Below are 24594 nucleotides of genomic sequence, written 5' to 3'. Positions count from 1 at the left end.
GATAATTAGATGGGGGTCTGTTGATAATGAGGGTATTAGATGGGGGTCATTAACAGGAGATATCTGACAGTTGTCTGCAGACGAGGATAATTTAGAATGGGGGGGGGTCTGTACAAGGGGGAGATGTTTTCTGGTGGGGGGAAATTGCAGGGAAAAAGATTTGCGTGGTGGATAAAAATTGCGGGCGGTGGATAAATTGAGGGCGGTGGATAGGGTCAGGAAAAGACAGAAAAAGTTGGAAAGAGAGAGAGAAATGACAGAAAGAGAAATAGAGCAGACAGAAAGATACAAAGAAAGAGAGAGAAAAAGAGAAGGGAAAAAAGTGGAGGGAAAGAACAGACACAAAGAAATTGCACGCACCAAAGAGACAGACAGAAAGCCAGTGAAAAAGGCACAGAGAATCACAGAGAGATTGCGAGAGAGGACAGAGAAAGCCATTGAGACAGAAAGACGCACCATCACTGAGAGAGAGAGAGAAATACAAAGTGAGGGAGAGAGAAAGATGGAGGAACACAGAGGGAGAAATACAGAGAGAGAGAGAGAGATTGAGGAACAGAGAGAGAGAGAAACAGAGACAGAAATACAAGGTGAGGGAGATATTGAGAAATAGAGAGAGTGAGAGAGAGATTGAGTGCGAGAGAGAGAGATTGAGTGCGAGAGAGAGAGATTGAGTGCGAGAGAGAGAGACTGAGTGCGAGAGAGAGAGATTGAGTGCGAAAGAGAGTGAGTGCAACAGAGACTGAGTGCGAGAGAGAGAGATTGAGTGCGAGAGAGAGAGATTGAGTGCGAGAGAGAGAGATTGAGTGCGAGAGAGAGAGATTGAGTGCGAGAGAGAGAGATTGAGTGCGAGAGAGATTGAGTGCGAGAAAGATTGAGTGCGAGAAAGATTGAGTGCGAGAAAGATTGAGTGCGAGAAAGATTGAGTGAGAGAGACTGAGTGCGGGAGAGACTGAGTGCGGGAGAGACTGAGTGCGGGAGAGACTGAGTGCGGGAGAGACTGAGTGCGGGAGAGACTGAGTGCGGAAGGGACTGAGTGCGGGAGGGACTGAGTGCGGGAGGGACTGAGAGCGGGAGGGACTGAGTGCGGGAGGGACTGAGTGCGGGAGAGATTCAGTGAGAGACACTGAGTGAAAGAGACTGAGTCAGAAGGAGGGAGAAAGGCTGAGAGTGACAGTAAAGATGTGATACTCACCATCCCACACTGTCTGCGTTCCATCGTTGGACTCTAACACCTTCCCTCCATCAGCTCATCCATGGGGAAAAGACCCTGGAGAGGGGCATTGGGGTGGGATTTGGAGATAAGCGTCAGGACTGGGACAGAGAGAGTGGGGGATTCAGACTGGACTCTCTCTCACACACGCACACTGTAATCAGTTCCAATTCACCTGGCCACAGAGACACAGAAACTGAGACACAGAAACTCACCCTCACAAACCAGCCGCAAGGAAAGAATGAATAGAGGCTGATGTTGTCCTAATATATCCCAGAACCTGTCACTCAAAACGGACAGTCCACCCCAAATACAGCTCATCCAACCAGCTATCAGCTTCCTCCATCTGGACACTTCCTCCCCGGTATGGGACAGTCCAAGGTGAGTCTCTGTGTCAATGGGGAATGGGGAAGAGAAGGATATTCCAGCCATATCCCAAATGGACCATTCCACAGAGAAACCTGTCGGTCTCTCTCTCTCCCTCGCACAAAAACCTCATTAACAGAACAGAAAGGCTGCTGTAATTTAAAACCTGGAGGGACCGGTTTGGATAATGGCCATTTAACACTCATTGTATTAAATGTCTTTCACTATTCACCTCCAGTTAACAGAAAGTTCAGAAAATGACTCACTGCAATTACCTTGAAATTGTGACAAAGAGTTATTGCTGGAGAGGCTGGTTTGACTGTAGTATAAACAGGCAGTTTTTATACGGTTTTTCATTTCCACTGTGTGACAAAGACTGAAACTAGAACCAGGCTAATGAGGCAGCCAAGAGAACTTTTATAACCAAGATATTTCACACAACAATTCTTACAAATATTTACAGTTATATTTGTCAATGATTCTTTGCCCTGTATTTGATGCTGCTGTATTTATGTATTAGCTGTAATCAATCAATAAAACCTTCTTAACATTCACCAGTATAATGTTACAAGGGATTACAAAGCTGGGAAATGGCCATTTATCACAAATGGTGTTACAGATCTTCCACTTTTCACGTCCAATTTATATAAAGTTCAGCAATAAAGACCTCTACATTCTGACAAAGAGTTTTTACTGCTGCAATAAAGTGTCACTTGTTTCTATTTGCTTCCAGACTGTTTCTTTCCTCTGCTGTCCTGGGGGTTTCAGAGGGATTTTTGTTCATTGTTTGTCCAAATTCAGGAGGTTCCAACTCCTCTGCAGCTGCTGTCCTGGAGACATTAATTGCATTGTATTCAAAATCTTTCCCTCAGTTTGGAGATATGAGGAGGCACTGTTTACACTAGCAGAGGGGTAAAACAAATAGGCAAGTTTCAAAGGTTTCTGAAAGCAGATTCAATAGAAACTTTCAAAAGACAATTGGATCAAAATTTCAACTACTCTTAGTTATAGTAGAGAAGATACCAACATAGAAAGAGAAGTGTGTGAGAGAATGTCATAACGTTAGTGATCAAGAACTCAACACAACTTATATTGAGAGTTTTTATTTATAAATGACTGAGTTTTATTTGATCCTGTTGTTTTATTTATACATTACCTTTAATCACTCAATATAACTTTCCAAACAGGAACGAGTTTCATGTTACAAGTGTTTACATAGGAGAAAAAAGCCATTTTACAACAGTTGCATTAAATTATTTTATTTAGCGTTTCAAGTTTACAATAAAGTAAATTCATCAGATTTGTGGAAAATTTAAACTCAGCAAGAGATTCTCCCATCAGTAATTGCTCAGCATCGCCATCTGCTGGTGTCCATGCCTCACTGCAGTTAATGTTCCTCTCTCATCATCTCCATCTGCTGGTGTTCCTGTCTTACTGCAGTTACTGTCCCACTCTCACCATCTCGATCTGCTGGTGCCCCTCTCTCACTGCAGTGACTGTCCCTCTCTCACCATCTCCATCTGCTGGTGTCCCTGCCTCACTGCTGCTACTGGCCCACTCTCACCATCTCCATCTGCTGGTGCCCCTGTCTCACTGCAGTTACTATCCCCCTCTCACCATCTCCATCTGCTGGTGCCCCTGCCTCACTGTAGTTACTGCCCCTCTCTCACCACCTCACAATCACTGCGATGTTCAGCTTTGTCCACTGGCTGGGGTTGTTGACAAAGCAACCACCAAGTGGCGCTGTATTGGCACATGCGCAAACGTATCCTGTTCCAGTTATGCATCATGGTCTGCCACGTGCAGGCAGCTGCCAGGACCAAATATGGCGCCGGTCATATAATCACATAGGCGGGTGGAGGGTGGGTGGTGGAGCGGGGTCGGGGGGGGAGGGGGAATGGGATTTAGTTCCAGTGTTTGAAACCCTTCAGCTCTTTCTATGATTTCACTAATTTACCAATGAGCTTGAGAGGGTATTTCACCGCGTTCTTCAGCTCCTGTCTGAATTTAGTCTGGGTCACAATGTAAATACAGCTGTTGGTGCAGGAACTGAGAAGCTGCAGTATCCTTGATGTGTGATCTGTGATAAAGAGAGGGTCAGTGATGGAGGAATAATAGTAAATATCTGTAATTCGAGTATAAAGGGTAAACACAACCAGTGTCACCCTTAACAGTATAAAACTGCTGGATATACTGAAGAGTAAAATAATTGATTTCCTGCGATTCTCCATCTCTGGGTCCTTGTGATTCTCTGCATTGCTGTGGCGCCGGAATCCCCTGCGGACTTTACTGGAGAATAAAATCCGTCTGACAGTCAAAACATTGAGCAGCAAAATCAGAAAGACCGGGACACAAGGGGTTAAAATGTAATTAAACAATTCAAATGCCCCCCATATGGAGGAAGTAAAGAAGCTCAGTTTATAAACACAACCCATGGGAACATTATCAATAATGTATTGTTGTTTCAGTGTAAAGTACCAGGGGAGAGACTCTAAACAGCCCAGCACACTCACTGTTCCTACAACCACAGCCGCCGTTTTCTCGCTGCAATATTTTGTTTTCAGCTTCTCACAACAAATGGCCACAAGTCGATCAAAGGTGAAAGTGACTGTCAGCCAGACAGAAACAACTGTGGATGCAGAATACAGAATGACAATGAGAGAACACACAGGAGTAATTCTCATGAATGAATATGGGAAATAAATTAAAACAATCCAGTACAATATGGGATTAGTGATAACGACCAGGAGATCAGACACTGCCATTCCCACCAGGTAGACACTGACACATTTGGAGAGACCGCACTTTCCTCGGGACAGGATCACAATCGCCACCAAGTTAACTGGAAGAGAGAGAGAAAAGGAAGCAGAGAAATTACTGATCAGACCTGGAGACAAAGCAGCAGTTTGACAGGATCTGGGCTGAAATTTCCAGCTTTGTTGCTGCATCGAGCAGTGAAAACTGATTCATTGACCTGGGCTTTGTCACAGTGAAATGTTTGAAAACACAATTATTAATAATGAATTGGGAAATTGATGCAGAAAGTGAATAAAGTCAGCACCGGATCTACTGGAAGTACTGAGTGAGGATGGAGTGCCAGTGGGGGAATGAGAAGGGGCTTTACAGAAATGGAATCCAATGGGTTAATTGGGAATTTGTCTCCAGATTGTTGGTTGGGAAGTTTTGGGGAGGGCAGGATGTGTAGCTGGCTTGTTGCTCTGGGTTGAGGGAACCGACAGGGACTGTTCCCACATGGGAAAAGGCAAAAAACCGCAGCACTGAGTTTGAAAATCAGTCGTGATTTAGAATGGTGGAGCAGGCGAGAAGTGCTGAATGGCCTCCTCCTGCTCCTATGTTACTGTATTCCTATCAGGTTGGACAAGGCAGCTGGAGGTGGGGCGAGTGAGTGAGATTGGGAGGGAGAGGAGGAAAAGTACATGTTGGAGCAGGAGGGGAGACTGGAGCAGATGGTTTGGCAAAGTGGATAAACTGAAGCAATGGATGAGGAGACTGAGGATTCAATACAGTGAGAGGAGAGGCTGAGATTCACAGGGAGAGACTGCAGCAGAGTGTTAGAGGAAATTTAATCTATGGATCCCAGTAATACAACTCAATTCATACATTCAAACAATAATCCCTGTGGTTATTGGTGTTGGAGAACAGTTCATTGTTTATACAATATAGTCAATATATTTAGTTTGTACAGGCTAATAAATATACATTTAAATATATTTCTGATATCAGCCTCGATCTTTATAGAATTCAGCAGTCACAAAGATTTTAAAGTGCAGTATTTAAATAATGAATTACCATCAGTGATGAACTGATTGTATTCTGTTTATTCAGTCACTAAGTTAGGAATAGGAACTTTCTGCAAAAGAAAATGAAGACCTGACAGAAATCAAGACAGAGGATCAAGTCCAACAGGAAAATGAACACAATCTGACAACAGACAACTTTACCTCACAGTTTCTCTCACTAATTGTTCTGGACATTCCAGCACTTTATGATAGAGAATTATTTACACTGCTGCCTCTTTCTCTTTCTCTTTACTTCTGCCTATCTCTTTCCCACTGTTTCGTTCTCCCTGCTCCTTTTCTCCTTCCCTATCTCTCCGGAGTACTCACACCCTGCAAACTGTTAGCTGATGCTACTTTTCACATATGATTCATTCCTAACATTTTGCGTCTCTGTTCTGTTCACCAGCCCCAGGTTCAATGATTCTATTCTCAGAGTCAGTTTGTTCAATGGTGAAACCTCTGTGAATAATTTAATGTATCTACAGAACACCCAAATCTCCGCCTGTTCACCTACACTCTTCACTTAATCTACAATGCATGGAATAAACAGGATCGAAAGCTACTTCCAGACAAACCTCACAATCATTGAAATTCCTTCTCCTGGAATTATGAAGTAATCTGTTCGAATGTGGGATTGTTTAATTAATAAAACAGCAACATCAGCGCTGCAGCTGATAATCGACAGATAAATGGCAAAAAAACTCTTGATACCAACTGTTCGTGTGGAAACCAATAAAACATCACATCAATACTTTCTATTTTGCAATGTAGTCCAGTGACAGTGAAGGTCCACAGTGAAGCAGAGAAGGAGATGTGAAAGTGTCAGCAGCAAACTCAGTTCAGTAGCCAGACTTCTGACGCAGTGTGAGACACACACATAACGAAATAATATTTGATAACAGGGATAACCAATAAATACTTTGACACCCCAGTTAAACTGAGCCATGTTATTGGGGAGGAAGGATATTTTGCTGTCCGCTTGTAGCACTGAGACTGTGAGATGTCCCATTATGAATCTCCAAAATAAAAACATTTATATAAATATTCCAAGACGGGTTAGGTCCACATCATGAAACTGTTAAAAACGACTGACGGCTCGATTTTTGATCCTAACTGAAACACCTCATTCAAAAGCATTCGCTACATAGAATAATCCAGTAATAATGCCACGGTTACTGAAACCAATTCCATTTAAGACATGATGCAACTCCTGCAAGACTGAAAGTGCAGGCAATGAGGAGATTCCATCAGTAAATTGCTGGAAAATAACAGGCGGTTGTGGAACACTCACAGTGAGAAATAATACTGAGTACAGCAGCACAGTTAACATCGATTTATACCATTAACAGCTGAGATACTGGCTTACCAGGAACTCCAATTGCTGCAAGTACAGGATAGTAAATCCTTGCTATCTGATAGATTACTGGATATCCCATTTCTGTGAGAAGCAGAGACTTCTGTTAGCCTGGAATCCACAACTCCACCAGGCACTCTGTGCTGATCCTTTCCAATAGGTGCTGATTTATACAGGGGCTAAGCTTCCACTGATATGGTTATGCCCCTGATCATTGCTATTAGTTACACTCACCTGAACAAACACATTAAATCAGCAGCTTTGACTCCGATGTAAATAATGTGGTGGTTAAAAGAACAATCATTTCAATGTCAATAACATATTCTTAGTGAAACCTCTCTCGGAATAAACCTAAAATCTGCACTCATAATGGACGGATGCTAAAATTATGAGTGGCGTCATTTACATTTTCCATATTATTGTGTTGACCTTGCTCACTCCTGGCGTTTCTATTGTAAATGTAACAGATCTGTCTGCAGTAGCCACTGAATCCAGGGACAAAAATAAACACGCTTCACGCTGTTCCTGCCTTTTCCCAGCACAAATATGAACATGGATATCTGATTTCAGACCATGTTCAGGGTTACAGCCTAAACACTACCGTGGGTGATATTAAGGGAAATACAATGTCCACGTCCATTAGGGAGGCAGTTGCATAGTGTAACATCACTGGGCTAGTAATCAAGAGGCCCAACCTAGTGGCCTGTGAAAGGTGTTTAAATGACACCATGATAGGTGCATACAATAGAGGGAGCTCCCTCTCTATGCATAAAGTGGTGGGAAATACATCTTTATGTATAAAGTGGAGGGGGCTCCGTCTCTGCACATAAAGTGGAGGGATCTCCCTCTTTATGTATAAAGTGGAGGGAGCTCCCTCTCTGTATATAAAGTGGAGTGAGCTCCCTCTCTGTGTATAAAGTGGAGGGAGATCCCTCTCTATGCATAGAGAAGGAACTTCCTCTACTTTATACATAGAGAGGGAGCTCCGTTCACTTAATACATAGAGAGGGAGCTCCCTCTCTATGTATAAAGTAGAGGAAGTTCCTTCTCTATGCATACAGTGGATTGAGCTCCCGCTCTATGTATAACTTTTAGGGAGCTCCCCCTCTCTGTGTAATAAGTGGAGGGAACTCCCAATCTATGTATAAAGTGGTGAAAGTTCCATCTCTATGTATAAAGTGGAGGGAGCTCGCTCTCCACGCATAAAGTGGAGGGAACTCCCACTCTATGTATAAGGTGGAGGGAGCCTCCTCTCTAGCATAAAGTGGATGGATCTCCCACTCTATGTATAAAGTGAAGGGAGTTCCCCTCTCTATGTATAAAGTGCAGGGAGCAGACTCTCTATGTAGAAAGTGGAGGGAGCACCCTCTCTATGCATAAAGTGGAGGGAGCACCACTCTCTATGGGAAAAGTGGATTGATCTCCCTCTCTATGTATAAAGTGGAGGGACCACCACTTGCTATGGGTAAAGAGGAGGGAGCTCCCGCTCCATGTATAATGTGGTGGGAGCTCACTTTCTACGGATAAAGTGGAGGGAGTTCGCTCTCTATATATAAAGCAGAGAACGCTCCATCTCTATGTATCAAGTGGATGGAGCTCCCTCTCTATGAATAAAATGGAGGGAGCTCCCTCTCCATGTATAAAGTGCTGGGAGCTCCCTCTCTATGTATAAAGTGGAGGGAGCTCCCTCTCCATGTATAAAGTGCTGGGAGCTCCCTCTCTATGCAGAAAGTAGAGGGACCCCCACTCTCTATGGGTAAAGTGGAGGGAGCTCCCTCTCCATGTATAAAGTGCTGGGAGCTCCCTTTCTACGTATAAAGTGGAGGGGGTTCGCTCTCTATGTATAAAGTGTAGGGAGCTCCCTCTCTGCCTACAACGTGGAGGGAGCTCCCGCTCTGTGCATAAAGTGGAGGGAGCAGCCCCTCTACGTGTAAAGTGGAGCGAGCACACTCTCTATGTATAAAGTGGAGGGAGCGCATTCTCCATGTATAAAGTGGAGGGAGCTCCCTCTCTGTGTATAAAGTAGAGGAAGTTCCTTCTCTATGCATACAGTGGATTGAGCTCCCGCTCTATGTATAACTTTTAGGGAGCTCCCCCTCTCTGTGTAATAAGTGGAGGGAGCTCCCAATCTATGTATGAAGTGGTGAAAGTTCCATCTCTATGTATAAAGTGGAGGGAGCTCGCTCTCCACGCATAAAGTGGAGGGAACTCCCACTCTATGTATAAAGTGGAGGGAGCCTCCTCTCTAGCATAACGTGGATTGATCTCCCACTCGATGTATAAAGTGAAGGGAGTTCCCCTCTCTATGTATAAAGTGCAGGGCGCAGACTCTCTCTGTATAAAGTGGAGGGAGCACCCTCTCTATGCATAAAGTGGAGGGAGCACCACTCTCTATGGGTAAAGTGGATTGATCTCCCTCTCTATGTATAAAGTGGAGGGACCACCACTTGCTATGGGTAAAGAGGAGGGAGCTCCCGCTCCATGTATAATGTGGTGGGAGCTCACTTTCTACGGATAAAGTGGAGGGAGTGCGCTCTCTATATATAAAGCAGAGAACGCTCCATCTCTATGTATCAAGTGGATGGAGCTCCCTCTCTATGAATAAAATGGAGGGAGCTCCCTCTCCATGTATAAAGTGCTGGGAGCTCCCTCTCTATGTATAAAGTGGAGGGAGCTCCCTCTCCATGTATAAAGTGCTGGGAGCTCCCTCTCTATGCAGAAAGTAGAGGGACCCCCACTCTCTATGGGTAAAGTGGAGGGAGCTCCCTCTCCATGTATAAAGTGCTGGGAGCTCCCTTTCTACGTATAAAGTGGAGGGGGTTCGCTCTCTATGTATAAAGTGTAGGGAGCTCCCTCTCTGCCTACAACGTGGAGGGAGCTCCCGCTCTGTGCATAAAGTGGAGGGAGCAGCCCCTCTACGTGTAAAGTGGAGCGAGCACACTCTCTATGTATAAAGTGGAGGGAGCGCATTCTCCATGTAAGAAGTGGAGGGAGCTCCCTCTCTGTGTATAAAGTGGAGGGAGCTCCCACTCTGTGTATAAAGTGGAGGGAGCTCCCTCTCTATGTATAAAGTGGAGGGAGCTCCCTCTCTATGTATAAAGTGGAGGGAGCTCCCTCTCCATGTATAAAGTGGAGGGAGTTCCCTCTCTATGTATAAAGTGGAGGGAGATCCCTCTCTATGTATAAAGTGGAGGGAGATCCCTCTCTATGTGTAAAGTGGAGTGAACACACTCTCTATGTGTAAAGTGGAGGGAGATCCCTCTCTATGTATAAAGTGGAGCGAGCACACTCTCTATGTATAAAGTGGAGGGAGATCCCTCTCTATGTATAAAGTGGAGCGAGCACACTCTCTATGTATAAAGTGGAGGGAGATCCCTCTCTATGTATAAAGTGGAGGGAGCTCCCTCTCTATGTATAAAGTGGAGGGAGTTCCCTCTCTTTGTATAAAGTGGAGGGAGCTCCCTCTCTATGTATAAAATGGTGGGAACTCCATCTCTATGTATAAAGTGGAGGGAGATCCCTCCCAGCTGTGCTGAAGCAGGGCACTATGGAGGACTCGAGCAGTGAGGCAATATGAGGAGAACTCAGAAATAGGAAGGGTGCGATAACAATGTTGGGGCTGTACTACAGGCCTCCCAACAGCGAGCCTGAGATAGAGGTACAAATATGTAAACAGATTATGGAAAGATGCAGGAGCAACAGGGTGGTGGTGATAGGAGATTTTAATTTTCCCAACATTGACCGGGATTCACTTAGTGTTAGAGATCTAGATGGAGCAGAATTTGTAAGGAGCATCCAGGAGGTTGTTCTACAGCAGTATGTAACTAGTCCAACTCGGGAAGGGGCCATACTGGACATGGTGTTGGAGAATTAGCCCGGCCAGGTGGTTGAAGTTTCAGTAGGGGACTACTTTGGGAATAGTGATCACAATTCCGCAAGTTTTAGAATACTCATGGACAAAGACGAGAGTGGTCCGAAAGGGAAAGTGCTAAATTGGGGGAAGGCCAACTATACCAAAATTCGGCAGGAGCTGGGGAATGTAGATTAGATTAGATTAGATTAGAGATACAGCACTGAAACAGGCCCTTCGGCCCACCGAGTCTGTGCCGAACATCAGCCACCCATTTATACAAATCCTACACTAATCCCATATTCCTACCAAACATCCCCACCTGTTCCGATATTTCCCTACCACCTACCTATACTAGTGACAATTTATAATGGCCAATTTACCTATCAACCTGCAAGTCTTTTGGCTTGTGGGAGGAAACCGGAGCACCCGGAGAAAACCCACGCAGACACAGGGAGAACTTGCAAACTCCACACAGGCAATACCAGGAAATGTAGATTGGGAGCAGCTGTTTGAAGGTAAATCCACATTTGATATGTGGGAGGCTTTTAAAGAGAGGTTGATTAGCGTGCAGGAGAGACATGTTCCTGTGAAAATGAGGGATAGAAATGGCAAGATTAGGGAACCATGGATGACAGGTGAAATTGTGAGACGAGCTAAGAGGAAAAAGGAAGCATACATAAGATCTACGCGGCTGAAGGAAGACGAAGCTTTGGAAGAATATCGGGAATGTAGGACCAATCTGAAATGAGGAATTAAGAGGGCTAAAAGGGGTCATGAAATATCTTTAGCAAACAGGGTTAAGGAAAATCCCAAAGCCTTTTATTCATATATAAGGAGCAAGAGGGTAACTAGGGAAAGGATTGGCCCACTCAAGGACAAAGGAGGAAAGTTATGCGTGGAGTCAGAGAAAATGGGTGAGATTCTAAACGAGTATTTTGCATCGGTATTCACCGAGCAGAGGGGCATGACAGATGTTGAGGTTAGGGATAGATGATTGATTACTCTAGGTCAAGACGGCATAAGGAGGGTGGAAGTGTTGGGTATTCTAAAAGGCATTAAGGTGGACAAGTCCCCAGGTCCGGATGGGATCTATCCCAGGATACTGAGGGAAGCGAGAGAGGAAATAGCTGGGGCCTTAACAGATATCTTTGCAACATCCTTACACACGGGTGAGGTCCCGGAGGACTGGAGAATTGCTAATGTTGTCCCCTTATTTAAGAAGGGTAGCAGGGATAATCCAGGTAACTATAGACCGGTGAGCCTGACGTCCGTGGTAGGGAAGCTACTGGAGACGATACTGAGGGATAGGATCTATTCCCATTTGGAAGAAAATGGGCTTATCAGTGATAGGCAACATGGTTTTGTGCAGGGAAGTTCATGTCTTACCAACTTAATAGAATTCTTTGAGGAAGTGACAAAGTTGATTGATGAGGGGAGGGCTGTAGATGTCATATACATGGACTTCAGTAAGGCGTTTGATAAGGTTCCCCATGGTAGGCTGATGGAGAAAGTGAAGGTGCATGGGGTCTAGGGTGTACTAGCTAGATGGATAAAGAACTGGCTGGGCAACAGGAGACAGAGAGTAACAGTGGAAGGGAGTTTCTCAAAATGGAGGCGTGTGACCAGTGGTGGTCCACAGGGATCCGTGCTGCGTTCACTGTTGTTTGTGATATACATAGATGATTTGGAGGAAAGTATAGGTGGTCTGATTCGCAAGTTTGCAGACGACACTAATATTGGTGGAGTAGCAGATGGTGAAGCGGACTGTCAGAGAATACAGCAGATTATAGATAGATTGGAGAGTTGGGCAGAGAAATGGCAGGTGGAGTTCAATGCGGGCAAATGCGAGGTGATGCATTTTGGAAGATCCAATTCAAGAGTGAACTATACAGTAAAGGGAAAAGTCCTGGGGAAAATTGATGGACAGAGAGATTTGGGTGTTCAGGTCCATTGTTCCCTGAAGGTGGCAACGCAGGTCAATAGAGTGGTCAAGAAGGCATACGGCATGCTTTCCTTCATCGGACGGGGTATTGAGTACAAGAGTTGGCAGGTCATGTTACAGTTGTATAAGACTTTGGTTCGGCCACATTTGGAATACTGCGTGCAGTTCTGGTCGCCACATTACCAAAAGGATGTAGATGCTTTGGAGAGTGTGCAGAGGAGGTTCACCAGGATGTTGCCTGGTATGGAGGGCGCTGGCTATGAAGATAGGTTGAGTAGATTAGGATTATTTTCATTAGAAAGACGGAGGTTGAGGGGGGGACCTGATTGAGGTGTACAAAATCATGAGATGTATAGACAGGGTGGATAGCAAGAACTTTTTCCCAGAATGGGGGTTTCAATGACGAGGGGTCACGAGTTCAAAGTGAGAGGGGAAGCGTTTTGGGGAGATATGCGTGGAAAGTTCTTTACGCAGAGGGTGGTGGGTGCCTGGAATGTGTTGCCAGTGGAGGTGGTAGACGTGGGCACGATAGCGTCTTTTAAGATGTATCTAGACAATTGCATGAATGGGCAGGAAGCAAAGAGATACAGACCCTTAGAAAATAGGCAACAGGTTTAGATAGAGGATCTGGATCGGGGCTGGCTTGGAGGGCTGAAGGGCCTGTTCCTGTGCTGTCATTTTCTTTGTTCTTTGTTCTATATGTATCAAGCGGAAGGAGCTCCTTCTCTATGTACAAAGTGGAGGGAGCTCCCTCTCTATGTATAAAGTGGAGGGAGCTCCCTCTTTATGTATAATGGGAGGGAGCTCCCTCCCCATGTATAAAGTGGAGGGATCTCCCTCTTTATGTATAAATGGAGAGAACTCGCTCTCTACTCATTAAGTGGAGGGAGCTCCCTCTCTATGTATAAAGTGGAGGCAGCTCCCTCATTATGTATAATGGGAGGGAGCTCCCTCCCTATGTATAAAGTGGAGGGATTTCCCTCTTTATGTATAAATGGAGAGAACTCGCTCTCTACGCATTAAGTGGAGGGAGCTCCGTCTCTCTGTATAAAGTGGAGGGAGCACCCTCTCTATGTATAAAGTGGAGACAGCTCCCTCTTTATGTATAATGGGAGGGAGCTCCCTCCCTATGTATAAAGTGGAGGGATCTCCCTCTTTATGTATAAATGGAGAGAACTCGCTCTCTACGCATTAAGTGGAGGGAGCTCCCTCTCTCTGTATAAAGTGGAGGGAGCTCCCTCTCTCGCATAAAGTGGAGTGATCTCCCACTCTATGTAGAATGTGAAGGGAGCTCCCCCTCTCGATGTATAAAGTGCAGGCAGCAGCCTCTCCGTGTTCGAAGTGGAGGGAGCTCCATCTTATGTATAAACTGGAGGGAGCTCCCTCTCTATGTATAAAGTGGTGGGAGCTCCCACTCGATGTATAAAGCGGAGAAAGTTCCATCTCAATGTATAAATTGGGGGAGCTCCCTCTCTCTGCAAAATATGTAGGGAGCGCCCTCGTTATGATTAAATTGGGGGAGGCTCCCTCTCTATGTATCAAGTGGTGGGAGCTCCCTCTGTATGCATAAAGTGGACGGAGCTCCCTCTCTATGTCCAATGTGGCAGGAGCTCCCTCTCTGCGGATAAAGTGGAGGGAGCTCCCTCTCTATGTATAAAGTGGAAGGAGCTCCCTCTCTCTGTATAAAGTATAGGAGATTCCCCCTCTATCTGGAAAGTGGAGGGAGCTCCCACTCAATGTAGAAAATGGAGAGAGCTCCCTCTTTATGTATAATTGGAGGGAGCTCCGACTTTATGTATGAATTGGTGGGAGCTCCCTCTCTTTGGATAAAGTGGAGGGAGCTCCCTCTTTATGCATAAATTGGAGTGAGCTCCCTCTCCATGTTTAAAGTGGAGGGTGCTCACTCTCTATGTCTCAAGTGGAGGGAGCCCCCTCTCTATTTACAAAGTGGAGGGAGCTCCCTCTCTATGTATAAGGTGGAGGGAGCTCCATCTCCATGTATAAAGTAGAGGAAGTTACCTCTCTATCTGGAAAGTGGAGAGAGCTCCCTCTCTATGTATAAAGTGGAGGGAGTTACTTTTCTATGTATAAAGTGGGCAGAGCTCCCTCTGTATGTATAAAATGGAGGGAGCACCCTCATTATGAATAAAGTGGAGGGAGTTCCCTCTTTAAGTAAAACGTGGTGGGAGTACCCTCTCCATGTATAAAGTGGATGGAGCTTCCTCTCTATGTATAAAGTGGAGGGAGCTCACTCTCTATGCACCAAGTGCAGGAATCTTCCTCTCTATGTTTAATGTGGAGGGAGCTCCCTCTCTATGTCTAAACTGCAGGGAGCTCCCTCTCTATGTAGAAGAGTGGAGGGTGCTTCCTTTCTATGTATAAAGCCGAGGAATTTCCCTCTCTATGTATACATTGGATAGATCTCACTCTCTAAGTATAAAGTTGTGCAAGCTCCCTCTCTATGTATAAAGTGGAGTGAGCGACCTCTCTATGTATAAAGTGGAGGGGGCTCCCTCTCTCTGTATAAGGTGGAGGGAGTTACTTTTCCATGTAGAAAGTGGTGCAAGCTCCCTCTCAATGTATAAAGTGGAGGGAGCCGCCTCTCTATGTATAAAGTGGAGGGGGCTCCCTCTCTACGTTTAAAGTGGAGGGGGCTCCCTCTCTATGCACAAAGTGGAGGGAGCTCCCTCTCCACGTACAAAGTGCAGGGAGCCCCCTCTCTGAGTATAACGTGGTGGGTACACCCCTTCGATGTAAAAAGTGGAATGACCTCCCTCTCTATTTATAAAGTGGAGGGAACTCCCTCACTATGTATAAAGTGGAGGGAGATCCCTCACTATGAATAAAGTAGAGGGTGCTCCCTCTCTATGTATAAACTGGAGGAAGCTCCCTCTCTATTTATAAACTGGACGGAGGCCTCTCTCTATGGATATCGAGGAGGGAGCTCCCTCTCGACGTATAAACTGAAGGGAGCACCCTCTCCATGTACAAAGTGGATGGACATCCCTCTCTATGTATAAACTGGACGGGGCTCCCTCTCTATGTCTAAAATGGACGGAGCTCCCTCTCTATCTAAAACGTGCAGGGAGCTCCCTCTCTATGCATAAACTGGACGGAACTCCCGCACTATGTATAATGTGGAGGGAGCTCCCTCTCGGTGTATAAACTGGACGGAGCTCCCTCTCTATGTATAAAGTGGAGGGAGCTCCCTCTCTATGTATAAACTGGAAGGAACTCCCACTCCATGTATAAAGTGGAGGGATCTCCCTCTCCATGTATAAACTGGACGGAGCTCCATCTCTATGTATAAACTGGACGGAGGTCCCTCTCTATGTATAAAGTGGACAGAGCTCCCTCTCTATGTATAAAGTAGACGGAGCTCCCTCTCTGTGGACAAAGTGGAGGCAGTTCCCACTCTGTGGACAAAGTGAAGACAGATCCCTCTCTGTGGATAAACTGGACGGAGCTCCCTCTCTATGTATAAAGTGGACGGAGCTCCCTCTCAATGGATAAAGTGGAAGGAGCTCCCTCTCTATGTATAAACTGGACGGAGCTCCCTCTTTATGTATAAAGTGGACGGAGCTCCCTCTGTTTTTATAAAATGCAAGGAGCTCCCTCTCTCTGTATAAACTGGATGGAGCTCCCTCTCTGTGCAAAAACTGGACGGAGCACCCTCTCTATGTATGAAGTGGAGGGAGCTCCCTCTCCATGCATAAACTGTACGTTGCTCCCTCTCTATGTATAAAGTGAAGGGAGCTCCCGCTCTATGTATAAAGTTGAGGGAGATCCTTCTCTATGTATAAAGTGGAGGGAGCTCCCTCTCTATGTATAAAGTGGAGAGAGCTCCCTCTCTATGTATAAAGTGGAGAGAGCTCCCTCTCTATGTATAAACTGGCCGGAGCTCCCTCTCTATGTATAAACTGGCCGGAGCTCCCTCTCTATGTATAAACTGGATGGAGCACCCTCTCTATGTATTAAGTGGAGGGAGCTCCCTCTCTATGTATAAAGTGGAGGAAGCTCCCTCTCTTTGTTTAAAGTGGAGGGAGCTCCCGCTCTACGTATAAACTGGACGGAGCTCCCTCTCTTTGTTTAAAGTGGACGGAGCACCCGCTCTATGTATAAACTGGACGGAGCTCCCGCTCTGTGTTTAAAGTGGAGGGAGCTCCCTCTCTATGTCTGAACTGGACGGTGCTCCCTCTCTATGTATGAAGTGGAAGGAACTCCCTCTCTGTGAAGAAACTGGACGGAGCTCCCTCTCTATGTATGAACTGGACGGAGCTCCCTCTCGATGTATAAACTGGACGGAGCTCCCTCTCTATGTATAAAGTGACGGAGCTCCCTCTCTATTGATAAAGTGGAGGGAGCTCCCTCTGTCCGTACAAAGTGGAGGGAGCTCCCTCTCTACGTACAAACTGGTCGGAGCTCCCTCTCTACGTACAAACTGGTCGGAGCTCCCTCTCCATGCATAAACTGGACGGAGCTCCCTCTCCATGGACAAAGTGGAGGCAGCTCACTCCCGATGTATAAACTGGACGGTGCTCCTCTCCATGCATAAACTGGTCCGAGCTCCCTCTCTATGTATAAACTGGACGGAGCTCCCTTTCTATGTATAAACTTTACGGAGCTCCCTCTCTATGTATAAAGTGGACGGAGCTCCCTCTCTACCTATAAAGTGGAGGGAGCTCCCGCTCTTTGTATAGAATTAGAACATTACAGCGCAGTACAGGCCCTTCGGCCCTCGATGTTGCGCCGACCTGTGAAACCATCTGACCTACACTATTCCATTTTCATCCATATGTCTTTCCAATGACCACTTAAATGCCCTTAAAGTTGGCGAGTCTACTACTGTTGCAGGCAGGGCGTTCCACGCCCCTACGACTCTCTGAATAAAGAAACTACCTCTAACGTCTGTCCTATATCTATCACCCCTCAACTTAAAGCTATGTCCCCTCGTGTTTGCCATCACCATCCGAGGAAAAAGACTCTCACTATCCACCCTATTTAACCCTCTGATTATCTTATATGTCTCTATTAAGTCACCTCTCCTCCTCCTTCTCTCCAACGAAAACAACCTCAAGTCCCTCAGCCTTTCCTCGTAAGACATTCCCTCCATACCAGGCAACATCCCAGTAAATCTCCTCTGCACCCTTTCCAAAGCTTCCACATCCTTCCTATAATGCGGTGACCAGAACTGCAAGCAATACTCCAGGTGTGGCCTCACCAGAGTTTTGTACAGCTGCAGCATGACCTCGTGGCTCCAAAGCTCGATCCCCCTACTAATAAAAGCTAACACACCATATGCCTTATTAACAGCCCTATTAACCTGTGTAGCAACCTTCAGGGATTTATGCAACTGGACACCAAGATCTCTCTGTTCATCGACACTACCAAGAATCTTCCCATTAGCCCAGTACTCTGCACTCCTGTTACTCCTTCCAAAGTGAATCACCTCGCACTTTTCCGCATTAAACTCCATTTGCCATCTCTCAGCCCAGCTCTGCAGCCTATCTATGTCCCTCTGTACCCCACAACATCCTTCGGCACTATCCACAACTCCACCAACCTTCGTGTCCTCCGCAAATTTACTAACCCACCCTTCTGCACCCTCATCCAGGTCATTTATAAAAATGACAAACAGCAGTGGCCCCAAAACAGATCCTTGCGGTACACCACTAGTAACTAAACTCCAGGATGAACATTTGCCATCAACCACCACCCTCTGTCTTCTTTCAGCTAGCCAATTTTTGATCCAAAGCTCTAAATCACCTTCAACCCCATACTTCCGTATTTTCTGCAATAGCCTACCGTGGGGAACCTTATCAAACGCCTTACTGAAATCCATATACACCACATCCACTGCTTTACCCTCATCCACCTGTTTGGTCACTTTCTCGAAAAACTCAACAAGGTTTGTGAGGCACGACCTACCCTTCACAAAACCTTGCTGACTATCGCTAATGAACTTAATCTTTTCAAGATGATTATAAATCCTGTCTCTTATAACCTTTTCCAACATTTTACCCACAACCGAAGTAAGGCTCACAGGTCTATAATTACCAGGGCTGTCTCTACTCCCCTTCTTGAACAAGGGGACAACATTTGCTATCCTCCAGTCTTCCGGCACTATTCCTGTCGACAATGACGATATAAAGATCAAGGACAAAGGCTCTGCAATCTACTCCCTGGCTTCCCAGAGAATCCTAGGATAAATCCCATCTGGCCCAGGGGACTTATCTATTTTCACACTTTCCAAAATTGCCAACACCTCCTCCTTGTGAACCTCAATCCCATCTAGCCAAGTAGTCTGAATCTCAGTATTCTCGTCGACAACATTTTCTTTCTCTACTGTAAATACTGACGAAAAATATTCATTTAACGCTTCCCCTATCTCCTCTGATTCCACACACAACTTCCCACTACTATCCTTGATTGGCCCGAATCTAACTCTCGTCATTCTTTTATTCCTGATAAAGCTATAGAAAGCCTTCGGGTTTTCCTTGATCCTATCCGCCAATGACTTCTCGTGTACTCTCCTTGCTCTTCCTAGCTCTCCCTTTAGATGGAGGGAGTGGAGGAAGGGAGTGGAAGGAGCTCCCTCTCTTTGTACAAAGTGGACTGAGCTCCCTCTCTATGTGTAAATTGGACCGAGCTCCAGCTCTATGTTTAAAGTGGAAGGAGCTCACTCTCTATGTATAAAGTGGACGGAGCTCACTCTCTATGTATAAAGTGGAGGGAGCTCCCTCTCTATGTATAAAGTGGAGGGAGCTCCCTCTCTATGTATAAACTGTAGGGAGCTCCTTCTCTATGTATGAACTGGACGGATCTCCCTCTCTATCTATAAACTGGACGGAGCTCCCTCTCTATGTATGAACTGGACAGTGCTCCCTCTCTATGTATGAAGTGGAAGGAGCTCCCGCTCTATGTATAAACTGGAACGAGCTCCCTCTCTATGTATAAAGTGGAGGGAGCTCCCTCCCTATGTACAAACAGGACTGAGCACCCTATCTTTGTATCCAACGGAAGGGAGAGACTGAGATAGTGTACAGAGGGAGATAGAGAGAGAAAAGTAGAGATACACTTGGAACATGAATAACAGAGAGAAGAAATAGGGTTTCAGAGAGAAGAAGAGAGGGGAAGAGAGAGATAGGCATGGAGAGAGATTACCAGTAATAAATATTACCAGGGATTCCCCCTCTCTCCGTGCCTACCACTCCTTTCCTATTTGCTAGCCTCTCCGTCTATTTTTCACCCTCTACCTCGATGTTGCACTCTCCATGCCTCTCTCACGATTGTCTGTATATACTGCAGTGAAGGATTACGTCAAATGATCATGTTTTCCATTTGCTTTTTCAATCTAACTGAACAATCTCTCTGTCTGTGAACAGAGGGACCTTGGAGTGAATGTCCACTGATTCCTGAGTGTAACAGGACAGGTGGATAAGGTGGTTACGAAGGCTTACGGAATATTTTCCTTTATTGGCCAATGTATAGAATATAAGAGCAAGGAGGTTATGTTAGTACTGTATAAAACACTAGTTAGACCACAGCTAGAGTACTGTGTACAGTTCTGTTGACCAAATTACAGGAAGGATGTGATCACACGAGAGAGGGTACAGAGGGGATTTACAGAGGATGTTGTCAGGAATGGAGATTTTTAACGATGAGGAAAGATTGGATAGGCTGGATTTAGCAGGGGCATAGATTGCAGGATCTCCACACCAATATCATGAGGGTGTGATGGCTCCCATGGTGGAATAGCTTGCCGAAGGTTTATCAAGGAGCATTTTCCTTCTGGATCATCAGAAACGGCCACCTGGGCCCCAACTTCATTTACATTTCTCTCTCTCTACCAATATTTCACTCTCTACACCGACCTATCTCTGTTTCTGTGCAGAGCACTGAAGGATTACATCAAATGAATATATCTTACATTCTCCCTTTAAATCCATTCCATCAATCTCACTCTCTACAACCTTGTCCCTCTCTACAGCCCTCCCTCTGTCTGCATATCTAACCCTCTCTCCCTCTGTCTCTCTCCCAGTGCCACATATAGCAGGAGGGAGAGATATAGAGAGGAGGACAGAGAGAGACACAGAGAACAACCCTGGCTTCCCCAATTTCCCAGAGATGAAATGAAGGGATAACTTCTGCACATCTACTCTGTCCCATCGAATACACCAAGAGAAGGTCCAGCACGGGTTAGATACAGAGTACAGCTCCGTTTAAGCATTCCCTGGAGTGTCGGATTAATCCGAGTCACTCACTGTGCCTGGCTCAGGCTCAAGACTCACCTGTCTCAATTACTGAGACGCTCCTGTATCACTCATAAGCGGATGCCGGATTTGGGAGCGGGACAGACACACAGAATTTGTACGACAGATCATGTGGAGGATAAGCATCAGTAATCCCTCAGAGAATCAGAACAGACCAGCGAGACTCAGAAAAGGAAACTTCTGTTGAATTTGAGAGACTTGCATTGTGGAATGTTTTATTATTTGGTGAGAATGTTGAGCCAGTGAAATTTTGCCCCTTTGGGATGAATAGATACTATGACTTTATTACAACAGTAAGGTACCGTGTGGACTGTAAATATGGACTGAAATAACAATGTAACTGATCAATTTTCAGCTGAATACTATGACGACAGTTTGAGTCATAGAGTCATCGAGTTATACAGCACAGAAACAGGTCCTTCGGCCTATCGTGTCCGTGCCCACCATCAAGCACATACCTGTTATAATCCCATTTTCCAGAACTTGGCCCCTAGCCTTGTATGCTATGGCATTTCAAGTGCTCATCGAAATACTTCTTAAATGTTGTGAGGGTTCCCGCCTCTACGACCTCTTCAGGCAGAGCGTTCCAGATTCCAAGCACCCTCAGGGTGAAATAAATTGTCCTCAAATCCCCTTTAAACCTCCTGCCCCTTACCCTTAAATCTGTGCCCCCTGGTTGTTGACCCCTCCGCAAAGGGAAAAAGTTTCTTCCTGCGGCACAGTGGCGCAGTGGTTAGCACCGCAGCCTCACAGCTCCAGGGACCCGGGTTCGATTCCGGGTACTGCCTGTGTGGAGTTTGCAAGTTCTCCCTGTGTCTGCGTGGGTTTTCTCCGGGTGCTCCGGTTTCCTCCCACAAGCCAAAAGACTTGCAGGTTGATAGGTAAATTGGCCATTATAAATTGTCACCAGTATAGGTAGGTGGTAGGGAAATATAGGGATAGGTGGGGATGTTTGTTGGGAATATGGGATTAGTGTAGGATTAGTATAAATGGGTGGTTGATGTTCGGCACGGACTCGGTGGGCCGAAGGGCCTGTTTCAGTGCTGTATCTCTAATCTAATCTAACCTATCAATTCCCCTCAAAATTTTGTCGACCTCAATCATGTGCCCCCTCAGCCTTCTCTGCTCGAAGGAAAACAAACCCAGCCTATCCAGTCTCTCTTCATAGCTGAAATGCTCCAGCCCAGGCAACATCCTGGTGAATCTCCGCTGCACCCTCTCCAGTGCATCACACCCTTCCTATAGTGTCGTGACGAGAACTGTACACAGTACTCCAGCTGTGGTCGAACTAGTGTTTTATACAGCTCCATCATAACCTCCCTGCTCTTATATTCTATTCCTCGGCTAATGAAGGAAAGTATCCCATATGCCTTCCTAACCACCTTATCTACCTGCGCTGCTGCCTTCAGTGATCTGTGGACAAGTACACCAAGGTCCCTCTGATACTCTGTACTTCCTATGGTCCTACCATCCATTATATATTCCCTTGCCTTGTTCCTCCTCCCAAAGTGCATCACCTCACACTTCTCAGGATTAAATTCCATTTGCCACTGCTCTGCCCATCTTACCTGCCCACCTGTATCATCCTGTAATCAGAGGCTTTCCACCTCACTATTTACGACACCACCAATTTTTGTGTTGTCTACACACTTACTGATCATACATCCTATATTCACATCTAAATAATTAATGTACACTACCAACAGCAAGGGCTCCAGCACTGATCCCTGAGTACACCACTGGTCAGTTAAACCTGCTATCCTGTGAGAATGCACATAAGACACGATGGGATGAAGTCAAAGTGGACAGTGTTTTATTTGTGAGCTTGATCTTTGTGAGAGGACAAGTGTTAAGTCAGCTAAAAAATATTAAATTGTCACTTCGCTTGTACAAGTAAACACTCAACAGAAGTGGGTCTGGAATGACATATGTGCTGCATTCCTAAGACAAGATATTGACAGTAAATGAACAAAGGACTGGAATTACAAGAAGGCAGGATATGGAGAATAAAATGGAGTCTTTTAATGGCAAGAAATCAGGTGCAGTTGAGGCTTGGAATGTTGAAGCAAATGCAATGTGTGTGTGTGTGGTGGTCCAGGCAGTATAGGAAAAGATATTGATCACACACAGTGATTGATCATGCAGCGAAAGACCCGAACACTGAGCCCAGTGACATGGTGCACGAGGGGAGAGTGAGGGACAGTCCTGGATATAAGGGGGTCCCTTTCCTTTATCTGTCACTGCAGTCCAGAGAGCTGGGCCAGCTATTGGAAGAAGATCCCTCCTGAACGACTGATCTTCGATCAGTGGGAACTTGGTGAGATTAATGACACAGACTAGGTGAGAGTCTGTGGGGATCATTTGCAGCATTGATTTTTCCAGGAATATTGACTCGGATTTTAGTGTTATTTCACTGGAATTCTATGTAACCTAACCTACGTGTAATCTTTAATCTTGTAGTGCATGTGTAATGTTTAATTTCTGAAAGCCATACTGAGTAAAGCTTATGGAGCTCCACCAAACTCAAGATTGTCGGTATTTATTACCTGAACGGCTCGAATCTGTAGTTAAGTTGGACAAGACCTGTGAATAATTAATTTTAAGTTGTTTGTCCTACAGTACTAGTGCAAATCGATTTACAGCATCCCATCATATAATATACACTCCTGTCTATATTGTTTGAATACAGACATAAAATAGCCACAAATTTTGATATTCATTCCGGGGCAGACGGGTGAAGTGTTTATTTTGTCTGTGATTTAACTCGACCCCGAATGATGACCAACATGGTGGGAGAGAGTGATAGACAGAGAGAGATGGACAGAAGTAGAGTAACAGAGGGATAGAAACGGAGAGAGAACAGAGAGATAGTGAGGGATAGACACAGAAGCAGAGAGATAGAAATTGCCAGGAGAACCTGAGACGCTTTAGAAGCAGGGGGACGGGGAGACAGGTTGTGTGGAGACCCTGGGGTAACATTCCACAAAGACTGGGTAGATGCAGGTAAGATGTTTCTCCTGGTTGAGGAGTCTAGAACCAGGGGGCACAATTTCAAAATATGGGGGAAGTCACTTGGGGCAGAGATGAGGAGAAATGTCATTACACAGGAGCGTTGTGAATCTTAGGAATTCTCTACCCCAGAGGGCTGTGGAAACTCAGTCATTGAGTATGTTTAAAGCAGAGATTGACAGATTTCTAAATACTAATGACACAAAGGGATATGAGGATAGTGTTGCAAAAAGGCATTGAAGTGGATGATCAGCCATGATCGTATTGAATGGCGGAGCAGGCTCGATGGGCTGAATGGCCTACTCCTGTTCCGATCTTCCCAAGCTGCTGAAATAGTTTCTCCCAAATTACTCCATCAGTTCCCCTTAATATCTCAACAACTTTGATCAAATCACCTTGATCCTCCTAAATTCCAGGGAATAAATCCCTAGTTTGTGTAAAGTCACCTCGTAATTCAACCCTTGGAGTCCAGTTATCATTCTGGTAAATCTACGCTGCACTCAACTGGACACAGACCTCCCCCCCCACCCCCCAAGTCTCTTTGGAACTCCAGTGTTTCTAGTTTTTCACCATTTATAAAGTCCTCCGTTCTAGTCTTTTTTATTGACATTGAACTCTATCTACCACAGTTTTATCCATTCTGTTCAGATATTAATATCTCTTTGTAATGTTATGCTTCCAGCCACACTGCTTACAATGATTCCTATTTTTGCGTCATTGGCAAACTGTTGCATTCTCCCACATCATCTTATATCGTTAATAAATAGAGCAAAACTGAGACACACAT

This window comes from Heterodontus francisci, chromosome X, assembly GCF_036365525.1.
Source record: "Heterodontus francisci isolate sHetFra1 chromosome X, sHetFra1.hap1, whole genome shotgun sequence".
Classification (NCBI taxonomy): Eukaryota; Metazoa; Chordata; class Chondrichthyes; order Heterodontiformes; family Heterodontidae; genus Heterodontus; species Heterodontus francisci.
Note: the sequence above shows the minus strand (reverse complement) of the source record.